Source organism: Mytilus californianus, unplaced genomic scaffold (genome assembly GCF_021869535.1).
Source record: "Mytilus californianus isolate M0D057914Y unplaced genomic scaffold, xbMytCali1.0.p SCAF_7, whole genome shotgun sequence".
Lineage (NCBI taxonomy): Eukaryota > Metazoa > Mollusca > Bivalvia > Mytilida > Mytilidae > Mytilus > Mytilus californianus.
Genome location: NW_026262723.1, coordinates 113,799,365 through 113,813,547, shown reverse-complemented (window position 1 = coordinate 113,813,547; position 14,183 = coordinate 113,799,365). Strand labels below are relative to the sequence as shown.

General features: G+C 33.6%; 1 protein-coding gene across 5 annotated transcripts in view; it reads left to right on the top strand.

Annotated features, from left to right (window-relative positions):
- LOC127708152 (growth arrest-specific protein 6-like) overlaps nt 1–10,430 on the top strand; it is a 28,510-nt gene extending 18,080 nt beyond the window's left edge. For all 5 annotated transcript variants that reach the window (XR_007985174.1, XR_007985173.1, XR_007985175.1 and 2 more), the window contains 2 exons: nt 9,272–9,328; nt 10,015–10,430. The gene's annotated coding sequence lies outside the window, so the exon portion shown is untranslated. The remainder of the gene's footprint in view (nt 1–9,271; nt 9,329–10,014) is intronic.
- Nucleotides 10,431–14,183: the final 3,753 nt, after the last annotated feature.

Here is a 14,183-nt window from a genome sequence, read left to right as displayed (position 1 = left end):
ACACGCATGAAATTAATAACGTGTTGTTTTCATTGTTTAGTAAAGAATAACCTTTGCAGGGAAGTTCTATGAAGTACTCCTTGTAGACGATACCCAAGTTGACACAAAAACCGTACGGATGAAGTTATTGTTGTTATGGATGTATAAATACCCTGCCACGTCTGTTCTGTGGTTTTCTTAGATGTTCTTCTGCTTTGTATCGATCTGACGAGTTTAAAACTTTTTCAACTAACTTTTATAAGTTTGTTCTTATGTTGTGCTGTAACACCACTGGTTAGGGGAGAGTTGAGCACTCACAAACATTCTTTGTGTGCCTGTCTCAAGTCAGGAGCTTGTGGTTAAGTGGTTGTCGTCGGTTCATGTCTGTCATATTTGTTTTGTTATAAATTAGGCCGTTAGTTTTCTCAATTGAATTGTTTCATATTTTTCATGTCAGGGCCTTTTATGGTCGACTATACGGTATGGGTTTTTCTCATGGTTGAAGGCCGTACGATTGCCTATAATTGCTTACATCCATTTCATTTGAACATAGTGGATAGTTGTCTCATTGGCAATTATTACCACATCTCCTTATTTTTATATTCTAATACACCAATTCGGTAGTTTCATCTTCTTTGTATGAAAATACAATTATAATGCTTTAGATTACTTTGCATTTCCCATAGCTGGCTATCGGTTTAAACAAGAAACCAGCAATACCAACACTGGCATTTTTTATTCAACGGCAGGAAATTGAAACCTGAACTTTGGTGTGTATCTTTTGGTTATTTGTGTGGTTTTAGTATTACATGACAATTTTGACAGCAGTAGATGAAGAGCTGAACTAATTTTTAGGGTAGTAAGGCAGAGTCTGGTTGAAATACATAATTTGAATAAAAGGAAATGTTAGTTAAATGCAGGGACTCCCCCTATATTTCATGTGATTTGTTTTATTGTCCCATACATGAATATATATGGTTTAGGGGTGGGGATCCCGACCATTTCCAAGTTCTCAAACAGGAGGGGGTGGGGTGACCCGAGGAACTCCCCATATATTTCACTTGATTTGTTATATTGTCCCATACATGAATATATATGGTTTAGGGGTGGGGATCTTGACTGTTTACAAGTTCTCAAACAGGAGGGGGTGGAGTGTCCCCAGGGACTCCCCCTATATTTCATTTGATTTGTTTTATTGTCCCATACATGAATGTATATGGTTTAGGGGTGGGGATCTCGACCATTTCCAAGTTCTCAAACAGGAGGGGGTGGAGTGTCCCCAGGGACTCCCCCTATATTTCATTTGATTTGTGTTATTGTCCCATACATGAATGTATATGGTTTAGGGGTGGGGATCTCAACCATTTCCAAGTTCTCAAACAGGAGGGGGTGGGACGACACCGGGGACTCCCCCAAATTATTTTCATTGATTTCTTTTATTGTCCCATACAAGTATATATATTGCTTAGGGGTGGGGATCGCGACGGTTTACAAGATAAAAGTACATTTTCAAATTGAAGGGGGTTGGGTTTTTTTATTGTCCTGTTCTCATTACTGAAGACTGCATGTGTCTATCACTTACTTCGAGAAATAGTCATTTGAAAATTTAAAAAAATAAAATCCCATAGGGTTCTTTAGTAAACCCCTCCCTTCTTCAGGCCCCTCTAATACCCCTAAATAGACCCCAATGCACAAACAAAAGATTAATGGCTCTGCTAGACATGTTAGTCTAATAATTTATGAAACCCTTAGTAAATCTGACAAACGGTCAAAGTTGTCTTCTTAGACGGTTTGAGTGGATTCGGTCCGACTTGTCTCGGGGACGACTTGTCCACATTACTTAAAACATCCCATCAACGTCGATTTCCGCATCTGTTGCATGACCTGGTTTCATTCATAAAATAACAACAACCTTATTTAGCAAGATAAGTTAAAAATTACCGCCCACTTATATAACTTTATTTCCTCTATCATTGAGATTTGTTGTACATGAACAATATTCCGCGCATTTTGCCATTTGGGAAATATAAACGACTTGTAATTACCTTTTTTTCGGCGATGAAATATTTCATACAATTGTTCTTTAACATCGTAGCCAAAAGCACAGGGGATAATAAACTACGTACGGATTTCTATTGAGCACTACTTCCTATGTGCAACTTCAAAAGTTTTGGGTAGTTCGACGATCATTTAAGGTTTTTCTGGTCATATTTTAGAATTCCAGAAATAAAGTATTACAAAAATGTCCAATTAGTTATAAATAACATAAAAGCCAGCTAGATAATAACAATGGCACGTATTTCAGCATTTATTGGGTAGAACACAAATCTAGGGTGCTTGCATAAGGCAGCTTAACTGCCTAAAAACTTATCATTGACCAATGAACTGTGTAAATGAGGTAAAGATGTAACCTGACTGACGGACATGTACACCTTACAATCATTCCATACACCAAATATAGTTAACCTACCGCTAAAAGTATCTGAGAAGTGGACCTTATAATGTTACTTTAAACTTGATCATTGATCCGTGAAATGAGGCCGAGGTTAGGTCCTATTACTAATAAGTGAGAAATTCACATATAAAAAAAACCTTTATTTTCAAGCAGTCGCTGAACCATGAAAATTAGGTCAAGGCCAAAAGACATATGACAGACATTCGTAATATAAGGCATATGTTCACATGGTATGAAACCTACGGGTCAATTACCATTCAAAATTAAAGCTCAATACAAATATTTTTACCGCAGGATTGTTATCCTTATGTTTTGCATGTCGCAGGAGACACAATAAAACCAAGTAGGCAAGCAAATGTGTGACAGGTGTAGAATTTCATGTACACCAATAACTCGCATGATGGATGATACTGGTATTATTGTTGATCAATTTTGAACCAAACAAATAACCTATGGAAAAAAGTCTTACTTGCAAAAGACAGAAATGAAAGATATGAATTCTTTTATGAAAGTTTTGTTAATCTTCTCATAATTTAATCTTCTAAGAATAGTTACTCAAATATTCAAGTGAATGTACCAAGCTAGGAACCTTCCCATTGGTTAGCTCATGTCAAAACTTCGTATTTAAAAAAAAGTTGTTGTATGGGAAATTTTGTGTTGATATGGTTTTTATTTATCTTATTCACAACTTTTTAAGACTCCTGACAATTGCGAGCATGGTACATGTATAGTGTATAGACTGCATGTTGCCCTTTTGACGCTTGTTTGGTGTTTTTTGTCGATCGGTTGCTTTCGGATTCATAGGCGGATCTTCGGGGGCAGGGCCCAGCCCACCTTATGGAGCTACATAAATGATTAATGCATACACTTTGTACATATCCCACACCATGGAATGAACTCAAAGTTTGTAGAAATTCTTGTTATTTCAATGTTTTATATTTCAGTTTAAACTAAATTTTATATTTTGAGACTTTATCTGTAATGTTCATACAACAATTTTAATTTTAATTGTATAACATTTTGAAAGAGCTTGTGGTTGAAAAAATATACACTCATGACAAGTGATTTCAGGTTCTTTTGATCTCTTGAATACACCACTGTATGTCTGTTTAATTGTAGTATTGTTTAAAAGTTCTCCAATTGCATATAACTGCTATTAGTAATCATGGAATCCTTCATACATTTGCATGTTATATCCTTGAAAGATGTTGATTCAATGATGAAATCCTGTTATGCATAAACCGCATCAGACTCTTGAAATACTTCATACAGTTGCTGTAATCTAAAAACAAAAAATTTCAGGGTATATTTTTTTTCAAATAATCATAAAATACTACCTAACCAATCAGGGTTCTCACTACGGAATTTTCAAAGGTAAGTCCATAGACGTAGCATTTTTGGCCTGTGCAAGGGTGAGATTAAGAAATGTTATTGCTTTATAATTTATCATTGCAATCTCCATGATAAAATAACACAAGGAAATTATTCTAAAATTTACCAAAAGGTTTATACCAATTCAACACTTTTAATTTTTTTATTTTTTTATTGGTATAAACATTGTTATCTGTAAATCAAAACCATATTTAATATTATTGTTATACACATATATTTTGTTTAAAATTCTGTATTTCACAGATAAACGGACTCACTTTTTAGGTCAACATTGCACTTTTACACTGACATCAGCAATCGCAGGCAAGACACAGTGTTCCGAGGAACCCTTTTTTCAAACTAGATATCCCAATGATGAATGATTGAAAATTAAAAGTCGAACAACTTTATATTTGTGGATTTTTGTAAATAGTATAATTAAAAAAAACTTCCCTAAATTGTTTGCTGTTATTTTGCTGCAGTCAATATTACAAAGAAAGATCTGAAACATGAACATATCCAGAAATCAACGCCACTTTGCTTATTTGAATATTATACTAAAGAAATCGGATACAGGTCACGGAAATTATATTGAAATGATAGGGAATTTTGAAAACAAATGTCTGTTTTAACTTTAATTTAAGTGATAGACAGGTTGAGGGAACAGAAAATAAATATACACAACAATATTCACCATTTAAACGAAACATAATGACTGTCGTTGCAAAAATCAAGGTTCCTGAGCTATTTAAAAATCGAAGCGAGATACTTTTAACATTGCACTATAAAATACAGGCTAAAATGGTTGAAACGTATAATTTGCAAACTTCGTGTTGAAAATTGGCTAACAAGGTCATTACAAAAACAGGTTGCGGGGATGAAACTTGAAACTTGAATGTCCAAATAATAAGCAAGTCCAAACCTTGTATGTGTAGTCGTTGATCATGAACTCTAGGTTCCCACGTAAAGTTAAAATGCCCCTATTTCAAGAAGAATAAACTCACGAAAAAACGAAAAATTCACTAAATTCGCGTTCATTGTTTTGATTTTGACCGCCTGACAACTTTACGGAAATATCAGAGTGATTATAAACAAGGACTCTGTGACGGGCAACTTATAATATCCGTGTTTTAAAGATTTTAATGATATCAAGCCAGTCCAGTTCAAAATATTATCGCGTGGTACAATTCTCATTTACATATTATGAATATTAATTAGCAAAAGTACTACTAATTTCTGGCTATGAGGAATACTGCTAACAGATTTCGTTTTTGTGAAATAAGTGCATATATTATCATGCAATTATGACATCATAATATTATATATGAGCTGCGTCGTCAGATAGAAATCGACCTAATGCAAGTGCACATTTACATTCCGTATCAACTTTACAAATAATACACGATGGTCTTGAAGTATAGATTCTAGTTACTGACGTTGTTTTTCAACTTAATAACGTGTTATAGTATTCTGAAATTTATTACTTTTACTGTTTAGCCTATTTTTAGCAATATCCATTTGACGTGTCTCGGTACTTGTACATCCCGTCATTGAGTCGTTGTGCTATGGTAAATTTTTGTATTCTTGTTTTTCGTTTTTGCTAATGTGCTTTGTCTTTATACCTTTTTGTTTGACTTTGTTGACATATTTGCTTGTTTTTGTAGTGATTCATTTGACGTGGCTCGGTACTTGTACATCCCGTCATTGTATTGTTGTGCTATGGTAAATTTTTGTATTCTTGTCTTTCATTTTTTCTAATGTGCTTTGTCTATATGCCTTTTTGTTTGTCCTTGTTGACATATTTGCATGTTTTTGTAGTGATTAAGATTATAACACAATGTTGACTGCTGTACCCCTATTTTTGACATTTTTACCTATTATGTCTGTTTGTTTTGTTCACACATCGGTGTCAATATAATGGAATTTTATGCGACTGTCATACAATGAGAGGTTTAGCTAGCTATAAAACCAGTTTTAATCCACCAATTTCTACATAAGAAAATGCCTGTACCAAGTCAGGAATATGACAGTTGTTATCCATTCGTTTGATGTGTTTGAGTTTTTGATTTTGCCATTTGCTTAGGGACTTTCCGTTTAGAATTTTCCTCGGAGTTCGGTACTTTTGTTATTTTACTTTTGCATGTACATTTATACATGCATAAGACTTTGATTGATTTTGGAACATTCAAATATGAAATAAAAGATTAATTTTAGTCTGTTTTGTATCAACTCAAATTTTAAAACAGTTACAGACTTTGCATATAGATTTTTTCAACCCGAAAATAGTTAACAGATGTATTAATATTTATTTGCATAAGGTCGATTACTATCCGACGAAGCTCATAGTTTGTCAAATTCATTTATTTTTCTTAATTTTATATATTCCTCTTATATCATGTCCAAATTTGAATTTCATGTACTCCCAGAGACTACCATTTTCTTGGACCTTGATGCAATACAAGTCCCCTTTTGTTCATTTCCTTTGCAAAAATAATGTTAAAGACAGAGTGAACAGAGATTTTAGTGCTTACTTTTCATAGAAATAAGATGATGTTCAAATATGTACATGTAAGCAGCAAACAGGAAGTAGATAAGTGATGGATCTTACAATTATGATTATAATATACAAAACAAAAGCAATTTGTGTGTATGGGTAATTGTAGCAAAATCTCAAATAGTGATAAAGGGACGACCAATGATTGTGAAAGGGGATGGGGTGCTGGCAAGTTTGGAAATAAATATTCTGGCACCTATTAAGTTGGAAATAAATAAACTTGACGCATCATACTTGAAAATATATATTCTGACCCAAAAAAATGAAAACGTACAATCTTTTTTCACTCGCTCTGCTCGCCAATTGTACAAAGCATATACATGCATACAAATATACATAAATATTGTCGGTGGCAGTTGATCGTAAAAGAAGGGGCTTAAAATCAAAAGTCAGATTTTCTTTACCTTTACCTTGTGATAATTAGGTTCCTTCGTAGTATTTTTCTTTTTAATGCTCTAAATATAACAATTTTTATGTTAATTGGAGGAGAGGAATGTTGTCTAGGGTTTGGGAAAAGTGTCAAAGAAGAAAAAAACAAACAAACTTAGATTGTTTCTAATTAAATTTCACTTTTGTAAATGATACATATTTGTATTGTTTATTGTATATTTGTGTTATTTTGTAGCAGTCCGATTGTTCAGATTTTATACTTATAAATATCTTATATCTTACATCATAGGACCCAGTTGTCTATATCCTGTCCTGGCTGGTACACAGTGGGTCTCAACCAACAAATTTGGGTACAGACGTCCGGTTGGGGTTTGAAAAACACCTCCAATTCATATATTGATTTTTGTCAGCTAATGTTTTCTTCTTTACCAAAGAAATGACATGGAAAATGTACCAAGGATTCGAGTTCATTTGCAGAATATCTAACTCAACTTTTGTGATAAAGGTTATTTATTCAGAATATCATAAAAGAATTATACAACTAACCCTGACTTTAACCATAAACTTACCATAACCATAAAAGAACCCTTACCCTCACAGGGTCCCCTGTAGTAAACTAAAAATGTCCTAACTTTGAACACCATATTCAACTTAATGATCACCATACCATACTAACCAAATGAATGTGAACTACTTTGTTTTAAGTCGTAATTCTTTACCTAAAATCTCCAGTTTCCTTGATCTGTTGACAGTTCTCTGTTCATGAGTTGTCATCAAAATGAGTAGATTTTGAAGTTGTCGTCGTAAAAGGTTTAAAAACGTTCTCATTGCAGGCCTTCGTTGACTTCAGCGACAATAAAGCTTTTGTGTGAGTTGCCTGATACATTTCATTGATTCATATTCCCTGGATTTTCATTGTCAAGCTAAATTAACAACAAAACGTATTGTTGACAATCTTCTGCCAGCGTCCTTCTCGTCATCATAATCTACATCTGAGAAGCGTTTTAAAAACCGACTCCGGACGCAAGATTTACGGATAGCGTCACGATGAAGTCTTTTTCACCTTTTCATATACTTTTGACTTATTCTTGAAAACTATAAGATAATTCTATATAGAATTACTGAAAAATGACAAAATTTTGCAGTACTAAAATTGACTGAAATTTTCAGTACTGAAACATGACTAAAATTTTCTTCTTCCCGACTTGTTTCGTTATTATTATGAGGCTGACTTCATACAGGAACTTCTAAGGAAGAAAGATAAGAAGTTAGCAATATCCTTTAATTTTACGTCCCGCTATATAGATGATGTTCTCTCACTAAATAATACAAAATTTGGTGACTATGTTGAACGAATCTATCCCATCGAACTAGAGATAAAGGATACTACAGATACTGTTAAGTCTGCCTCATATCTTGACCTACATCTTGAAATTGACAATGAAGGTCGGTTGAAAAAAAAAACTTTACGACAAAAGAGATGATTTCAGCTTCCCAATTGTGAACTTTCCATTTCTATGTAGAAATATTTCAACAGCGCCTGCATACGGAGTATATATCTCCCAATTGATACGATATTCCAGGGCTCGTTTTTTCTATCATGATTTCCTTGATAGAGGATTGCTGCTCACAAGGAAGCTATTAAACCAAGAGTTCCAAATGGTGAAGTTGAAATCATCCCTTCGTAAATTTTACGGACGCCATCATGAGTTGGTTGACCGTTATGGAATAACCGTTTCACAGATGATATCGGATATGTTCCTTATGTCGTAACTACAATACCCTTCCCTTTTCACGAATGTGACCTACCGAATTAGACTATTTATCGGATTTGTAATAACATAAGCAACACGACGGGTGCCACATGTGGAGCAGGATCTGCTTACCCTTCCGGAGCACCTGAGATCACCCCCAGTTTTTGGTGGGGTTCGTGTTGCTTAGTCTTTAGTTTTCTATGTTGTGTCATCTGTACTATTATTTGTCTGTTTGTCTTTTTATTTTTGGCCATGGCGTTGTCGGTTTGTTTTCGATTTATGAGTTTGAATGTCCCTCTGGTATCTTTCGTCCCTTTTTTTCAATACAGAAAAATGACTGAAATTTTCAGTATAGTAAAATGGATGGAATTTTCAGTGCTGAAAAATGACTAAAATTTTCAGTATTGAAAACAAATTTTTCTCAACATTTATGAAAACATGCATATAAATATATATCCCCTGAAAAGTTATGGGTAAGAAATGTACTGATTGATGATAATTTTTACCAGTACTGTATATGTAGTGGCATTAAAAGTACATTTAAACGTTATGTAAATTCCTGGTAGTGTAGGACATTTCAATTTCAAAGGATGGGGTCTAAATTCTATGCATGGGGACACCACCATGCATAAAATTTCTAGGGAAAACAATGAGTCAATTAAAACTATCTTGTAAATAAAATGTACCTTTATAATAGAAAATGACCTTTGAAATTGAATTCAGTCAAAAAGTCATGTATCTTCACTTAAATTTTATTTTTATTACAAGAGTCTCTGGAAAGCCAAGCAAAACAAAAGGATAATTTTATGTAATGGACTTATGTAGGTAAGTATGAGTATGTATATGTATGTATATAATATTTTGTGAAAAAGCTGTTTATATCTGCATTGGTCCGCATGCAAGATTTGGGGAGTGATTTGTAACAAAAACATTTTTGTTATTCCGAACGCAGAGCTATAGTTTAACTTGATGCCTTCAATTACCAGGTTTATTTTGTAGACCTCAAACTTCAAATGTTTCATGTGTTGCCTATAAATAAGATAAATAAAAACTGACTTTCTTATGATCACAGCACTTAAAAACTGCTTGATTTTGTAGGTAAAAAGATCAGTCGTGTTTACAATTTAGTATTATAATACATTTTTTCATTCAAATATTATTGTTTTCAATTTTATTTTCCTCACATATTGTTCTCTTTCTGGTATAAATCCCCTAGTTCATTGATGTAAGATTACCTTTGGGCTTCCTGTAGCAAAAAATATGTGATATAGTGTAGTATACGGTTTTATTCAAATTCATAAATATCTAGAGTGTTGTTCATTACTGTGTTTTGTGTGGGTACATTTCCAGTTGTAATCACAGATTTAATATCACAAGGGAGACAAAGCGTGTATAAAGTCACTGATGTTATTTCGTAATGTTTAAAAAAATAAAAAACTGTCAGTATAGATGAGAAAAATATTAAAGTAAGCTTAACTGCATGATTATAAATGCAATTCTTTTCTTTTAAGATGAAGATATCTCCAAGAAGAGACGCATTTAGAAGATGGAACATTCAATTGTTATTGTTATTATTTCAACAACTTATAAATTTCATTGTACTGATTATAGAATATTTTAAATATCAATATATTGAATTCAATTTTAGGAACTTTGCTTTTGGTATATATTCTGCAACAGACGTGTTTCTTAAGGAGAATAAATACTATTGTGATAATTATGAAAATATACCATTTTCTAATCTTAAGGAATTCAGTTTTTATTTCATGACTCTAGGCATTGGCCGTTATTAAACCCGCAAGGGACAAGACTCTTGCTGAATCAAAACTGTATATAAAAACTAAAGGAAACATCTAATATACTTTGTAGGTTATCCTTTGTATATTATATGTATATGTCAATAAATGTATTTGTGGAATTGCAACAATGATTAACATTTTAACAAGGATTGTCAATCACAACACACAGACAAACTTGATTTAAGACAGCTTTGACTGTTCTGTTTCAGCTTAAAAATAAGGAGTTGTGTTAGTACTGCCAACGAAACAACATATACCAAAGGTATTGTATGTTGGTTTTTATTCCATCAAATGTTTTATATCTTTGTCTTTCTAATTATCTTGGTGTCAAATGTACTTATAATGAAGGTTATAGAAACATGGGAAATCATATCACGTATTTTTTTTAAAATTTGGCATAATAGTATACAACTATGTTATAAAACAAGAAAAACGAAGTCTGATCTGTAATTTGATACTGACATCGCCTGTCAAAGAGAAATTTGTGGTCAATATAACATAACGAGATATTGTATGATTGCCAATGAGACAACTATCCAACATAGTCCAAATGAAGCGGATTTAAGCAATTATAATTATATGTTTCTGTATGGCCTCCATCAATGAACAATACCCATACTAGTTGTATAGAATATATAATTGTGAACTAGTTAACTTGACAGATAGGTTTTATGGATGATTTGGCGACCGTAAAATTTACGAAGGAATGATTTCAACTTCACCACTTGGAACTCTTGGTTTAATAGCTTCCTTATGAGCAGCAACCCTCTATCAAGGAAATCATGATAGGAAATATAAGCCCTGGAATATCATATCAACTGGGAGATACATACTCCGTATGCGGGCGCTGCTGGAATGATGCTACATAGTAATGGAATTAAGTCTTATAATATAAGGTTCATAAGTGTTTCTCGTTTCTCGTTTTTTTTATATAGATTAGACCGTTGGTTTTCCTGTTTGAATTGTTTTACACTAGTCATTTTGGGGCCCTTTATAGCTTGCTGTTCGGTGTGAGCCAGGGCTCCGTGTTGACGGCCGTACTTTGACCTATAATTGTTTACTTTTTATACATTTTGACGTGGATGGAGAGTTGTCTCAGTGGCACTCATACGACATCTTCTTATTTATATATTATGTAGCCGAAACGAGCGTTTATGGTAATAACGTATAGCCTGATAATAGCATTGGTGTGGTTTTTTTTCAAATAAAACAGAAGACAATTTTTTGTCTTTGTTAGAATTTCTTCCTATTTAGATAAAAGTCGCGTTTTTATTCATTGAGTAGGCCAAATCTCCAAAACGGTAGAGCATAATATTCTTCAGATGATGACAAAAGGCAATAGATAGTTTTATCTTAATAGAAATAATCCCATCTTCTTTGTAGATTCAACAAAACAGTGGTTTCAATGAACGTAATTTATGTAGAACTGGTTAGGGATTTCGTTACCACAAATTAAATAAAAAGTTTACTTAATTCTTCTATATATACAACGATTTGGTAAGGAAGTTTGGCTGCACCTGTAGAATTCTTATTAAAAACGGGAAATCACATTCTAAATTTTACGGCCATATAATTCATTAAGGACGATCCGTATAAAATCTGTGATCCTTAGATAAACTTATTCTTTAAGGTTATCAATTTAACACCGTAGTGAAATCTTTAAATATTGTTGTAATCAGTACGTACACTGGTTAGGGATTTCGTTACCACAAATTAAATAAACGTTTACTAAATTCTTATATATATACAACGATTTGGTAAGGAAGTTTGGCTGCACCTGTAGAATTCTTATTAAAAACGGGAAATCACATTCTAAATTTTACGGCCATATAATTCATTACGAACGATCCGTATAAAATCATTGATCCTTAGATAAACTTATTCTTTAAGGTTATCAATTTAACACCGTAGTGAAATCTTTAAATATTGTTGTAATCAGTACGTACACTGATTCTGATTCTGATAAATTAAAACATAACTAATATATATTTTCCTATCTATGTACAGTTATGAGTAATCATGATCCTACATCGTGTCGATACCCTTTACTTTGTTTTTTTGGCATTGCACAAGGTCATGCGCTTATCTGACCGTTTATGACGTCTTACAATAAATCCATTGGATGTGTATTGATTGATACTTTATGAGTTTTAATTGATTGGCTTTGACCTAGCTTTCAGTAACTGCAAGTACTCTTATTTCGGTGCTTTGTGACTATTATTTTTATGTTAGTTGTCTTATTTGTGCTTCGTACCGATTTACTGAGTTTAGCCATATACAACTGATTTTTACAGTGTTTTCTAATGTTGTGCTGTAGCATCACTGTCCATGGTTAGGGTAGGGTTGAACGCTTACAAACATGTTTAACCCCGCCACATCATGTATGTGTCTGTCCCAAGTTAGGAGCATGCAAGTCAGTGGTTGTCGTTGGTTCATGTCTGTTATATATGTTTTTCGTAATTTGTATTCTATAAAAGAGGGACGAAAGATACCAGAGGGACAGTCAAACTCATAGATCGAAAACACACTGACAACGCCATGGCTAAAAATAAAAAGACAAACAGACAAATAATAGTACAGATGACACAACATAGAAAACCAAAGACTAAGCAACACGAACCCCACCAAAAACTGGGGGTGATCTCAGGTGCTCCGGAAGGGTAAGCAGATCCTGCTCCACATGTGGCACCCGTCGTGTTACTTATGTTATTACAAATCCGGTAAATAGTCTAATTCGGTAAGTCACATTCGTGAAAAGGGAGGGTATCGTAGTTACGACATAAGGAACATATCCGATATCATCTGTGAAACGGTTATTCCATAACGGTCAACCAACTCGTGATGGCGTCCGTAAAATTTACGAAGGGATGATTTCAACTTCACCATTTGGAACTCTTGGTTTAAATGCTTCCTTGTGTGCAGCAATCCCCTATCAAGGAAATCATGATAGGAAACACAAGCCCGGGAATATCGTATCAATTGGGAGATATATACTCCGTATGCAGGCGCTGCTGGAATGTTGCTACATAGAAATGGAAAGTTCACAATTGGGAAGCTGAAATCATCTCTTTTGTCGTAAAGTTTTGTTTTCAACCGACCCTCATTGTCAATTTCTAGATGTAAGTTAAGATATGAGGCAGTCTTAACTGTTTCTGTAGTATCCTTTATCTCTAGTTCGATGGGATAGATTCGTTCAACATAGTCACCAAATTTTGTATTATTTAGTGAGAGAACATCATCTATATAGCGGAACGTAGAGTTAAAGGATATTGCTAACTTCTTATCTTTCTTCCTAAGAAGTTCCTGTATGAAGTCAGCCTCATAATAATAAAGAAACAAGTCGGCAAGAAGAGGGGCACAATTGGTTCCCATTGGAATTCCGACAGTCTGTTGAAAAACACGTCCTCCAAACGTAACAAATATGTTGTCAATCAAGAAATCAAGCATCTTGATAATGTCAGTTTCAGAGAATTTTTGTTTGAATCAGAGTGATTCTTTACAAAGTAGGATTTATCCCTCCCCAAGACAAGATTCTTGTATCTACGTTCGCCATTCTTTTTAATGAAACAAAGTAATACCAACTCTTTCAATTTTTCTTTTAGTTTGGAATATAAATTAAATATAAATTAGGCAGCTGGTTTTCTCGTTTGAATAGTTTCACATTTTCATGTTATAGCCTTATAAAGCGGACTATACACTACCAAGAATTAACTCGCACGCACTTTCCTTGCACTTTTTTACCCTCTAATAAATCAGTACTGAGCGGCTACTTGATAAAATTGTAATGTTATACTTTCAGTCAATTCAGTACTGCTTATTCTTGTACTTATATTTGTACAGTTACTTATTTTATGGATTCAGTACTGATTTTTATTGTAACT